Here is a 4,141-nt window from a genome sequence, read left to right on the forward strand (position 1 = left end):
GCCAGTCATTTTTGCATTATAAACAAAACAGCCAAATTAAAATTGCTAATTTAAAATTCAGGGGCCCCATCCAGTTAGGTATATTTAAGGGCCATTGGTTCAACTAATTTAGGTGATAGTTTGGTGACACCAAAGAAAATCTGTCAAAAAGTTCCAAAGAGATTTTTTTTTTCAAGGAATCTTATCAAGTACAAAGGGAGAGGCAATTTTAATGACATCACTAAATCCATTTTGGGGATTTACCTCTAAGCCCAGCTCCCAGAGGATAGATAACCAGATGCTATTATGAGAAGGGGACAAAGTGAAGACTGAAGAGGCCGTTTCTCTAAATTCTAAAACATTAGTGCACTGGCAGCTTGGCTTGAATAGTTCTTTAACACAATATGACCCCAAAGGAGACAGAGAGATCTGCGTCCTTTCCAAGTGAACACAATAAAATATAGGTACCCCTACTCTGAGAAGGAGAGGGTGGTATCCACTGTGAAAATTAATAAACTGAAATCTCATTTAAAATGGAGTTGGAAGGCTAGACGAGAGAACTTTAATACATGAGTTACTCAACACACACTACTGATCACAACAGAAAGTCACCATACTTCAAACTTTCAGTTTCCAGCAATGGACTCTTCGTTTATAATAGCTCCTCCCAAGTCCATAAAAGAGTGTTCCTCTCTTTTTGTTTCTCTGGATTTGCACGTGGTTTGCCTTTAGACCACATGTCCTGAATTGCAGTTCTTTGTTGTCTCCAAATAAACCCATTTTGCAGGGAAATTTTTTGGCTATTTGTTTAAGGTCTACACCACCAAGCATGGTGTTGGCTGGAAGATGCGCTGCAGGGAGACAAGAGGGGCACAGTAGCAGTCAGCAAAACATTTGTTACTAAGCATAGGCGAGCCACCTACTAGAGAGGCCCAGAAATAGTTGTGTGGTGGTAGAGATTTTATAAGAGACTAGAAGTCTTATAGACTATATTAGCAGTTGAAGACAAGAGTCTATAAAATATGAATTAAAATGATGCCTTCATCCCAGCCATACCTATAAAATGGGAAGATAAGTTTCAACTAGCTATTATAGAAAAGTAATTGTTACTTAGTATTGATAAAAGTGAATTAAAATTTGGATCTCTTGAGGTTCTTTTTGACATCTTTGGTAAAAGCTGCTTGGATCATATTTATTTGAACTTAGCGGTTGCAATGCAGAGAATTTTCTCAGGGGATATTTACTGACTGCTTATTGTATTTTCAGCACTTGCTGGGTGCGGACTCAAAAGAAATACTGTTGTCATTGTCTGTAGGGACTTATGTCTAGTAGGGGAGATAACACAGAGGCACAAAAAACGTAGAAACAAAGTAAAAGAGGGAGTTAGAAATATACAGATATTGGTTGCTTCTCATAACTAGTGCTTGCGGTTAGCCCAAATTGGTGGACTAGAAGTGAGCAATTCCCCTAGGCTAACTTGAAATGAAAAACACAGCAGATATGTAGCTTTCTTTTAATCCACCTTCTAAACTCCTTTTCTCTTTGCTTGGATGTCATGCTTCACTGTCACTTTGCTTATTCACTATACAAGTGAAAACTTGCCGGGCTTAAACTCTATGGCTGACATTGACTCAACTTCACACATACATCTCCACTGCTTAGACATTACTTTGTGCTTATGCCATCTCCCTAATTCCACCGTATGCAAACCCTTCTGATTGGATAAATTAAATTTATAAATAATCACCTTTGTAATATATTTCATCTAATCTGAGGAGCCATCGATTGTAAAATGCACATTATTTTATGTACCCCAAGGAAAAAACTGCCAATTAAACTATACAATTATGCTTTCTTATCATTTAGAATTTTAAATTGATGCTAATTAAAAGAGCCTTTTAAGCATTATTTACAGAGAGAATGTTATCATATGTCCCTCTTATGCTTATATAAAAAGGAACATGTAAGCAAAATAAATTGCTTGAGATATTCCTGAAACTTCATATCTAGAGTCCAACTCTTCTGAATCACTTTCAAAAATATATTTGATATTTTTTATTTTTATTTTTTCCATTTTTTAATTTGATATTTTTTAAATGGTAGGAATTGTAATATATTTTCATTTTTTTTTCCTTTGGATAATCAATTGATCTGGCAACATTTTTAAGCAATTCATACTTTCCCTACAGATCTTCAGTGTCAGCTCTCTGTCATATTTCAGGTTTCCAAATATGGATGGGTCTATGTATGGGATCTCTATTCTTTCCCATTGGTGTATCTCCATGCTTAAATATTAAATTACTTAATGACTAAGTCTTGTTATTTGGTAGAGCAAGTCCCCCAGCCCAGTTCTTTTTTAAACCTATCTTGGCCTCTCTTTCTTTACTGTTTTCTCTTTCCTGTACATTTTAGAAGTATTATTGAATATGTAACTCAATTATAGGATCATTGACATGCTTACAATAGTGAGTCTCCTTATCCATATATATGTGTTGTCTCTCAATTTATTAAATCTTCTTTAAGTTCTTTCAATAAAGTTTTATATATTTTTTCCTTACCCATCCTCCTATTCCTCTTCTTTCTGGCAACCATCAGTTTGCTCTCTATATTTTTGAGTTCGTTTCTGTTTTTGTTCATTCATTTGTTTTGTGTCTTTTTTTAGATTTCACAAATAAGCGAAATCATTTGGTATTGTTTTTCTCCTGACTTATTTCACTTAGTCTAATACCCTCTAGGTCCATTCATGTTGTCACAAATAGCATGATTTCATTCTTTTTTTAATCGTTGAGTAATAGTCCATCTTTTTTTATCTGTTCATGTATCAATGAACACCTAGATTGCATCCATATCTTATTTATCTTTTAAAATACTATATATTTTATCTTATTTAGAGCACTTAGCCTCATTTCACTCTCTGAGTAGTTTTCATGATTCTTTTATTAGTCCAATAAATATTTATGTTAAGTACCTACTATTAAATTAGAAGCTAGCTCAATATTTCCACCTTCTTTTAGCTCCTTTAAAATATTTCAGTAAGGCTAGATGATTTTTTTCCCTTGTTCTTCTTAGTTCTATGAGTTCTCTTAGTAATCACTATCCAATGACAAAAGACCTTGAAATCTGGATGTTTTGAGTTCATGTAATATTTTTTTCCCTATTCACTTAGTTTCATCTCTCTTCTGCATTAATTATAAAGAATGAAAACTAGATCAATAAGTTTAGTCTCTAGGCAACAACAAAACATCTACAATCAATTTAGCCTTAGGCAGAGCCTTTTATAAATCTGATTCTTTAAAACCACTGTACTTTTTTTAAAAAAAGATTGATGTTACCAGTAACCAGTTTTTAAACATTTGTTTTGTTTGATATTGTTTTGTCCTATAGATATGAGATCTTAGGAGTATATAGCACTTAATAAACAAGTTGATTAATGTTAAAAGTTTATTAAAGAGAAGTAAACGTTTTCATCTTTCTTGTCTCTTTAAAAAAAAAGAGGCTAAAAATGTGGATGTCATGAAAAACAAAGACAGGCTAAGGAGATATGAAAATTAAATGCAGAATGGACCCTGGAGTAGACCCTGGACCAAGAAATAAATGCTATAAGGGCATTAATGGGACAATTATAGAAATGCAAATAAGGACTAAAGATTAGAAAACAGTATTGTATTATGCTAAATTTCCCAATGTTCTTAGAAAATATACTCTGAAGTGTTTAGAGGAGGGAGTGAGAGAGAGAGATAGAATGATAAAACAAGTAAGACAAATGGTCACACTTTTATGGCAAAATTGGGTGATGGCTATCAAAGAGTTCTTTGTAATAGTTCTGTGAAGTTTTCTGTAAATTTAAAATTATTTCAAAATAGAAAAGTGAAAACAAACAAACAAAAATACCCTAAAACATAAGAAAGTTATAAAGATGGTACTAGAGAGAAGTCCCATGGTGGAAATTAGAACTCAGCTGTTAAGTGAATTTATCTTTCTTTTATCTATGCTTCTTATTGTGGATCAATATGTTATATTATCCTGCACTCAATGTAGCATAAAAACTAATTTAGTTCTTTTATAATTAATGGTGATTGTAAGTTACAGAAGTTTGAATTTAATTAGGGTAACATGTAAAAGAGCCTAACAATTAGGCTTGCAGTGAATCCTAGTAGCCTTA

This window comes from Pteropus vampyrus, unplaced genomic scaffold (assembly GCF_000151845.1).
Source record: "Pteropus vampyrus isolate Shadow unplaced genomic scaffold, Pvam_2.0 Scaffold140, whole genome shotgun sequence".
NCBI classification, from domain to species: Eukaryota; Metazoa; Chordata; class Mammalia; order Chiroptera; family Pteropodidae; genus Pteropus; species Pteropus vampyrus.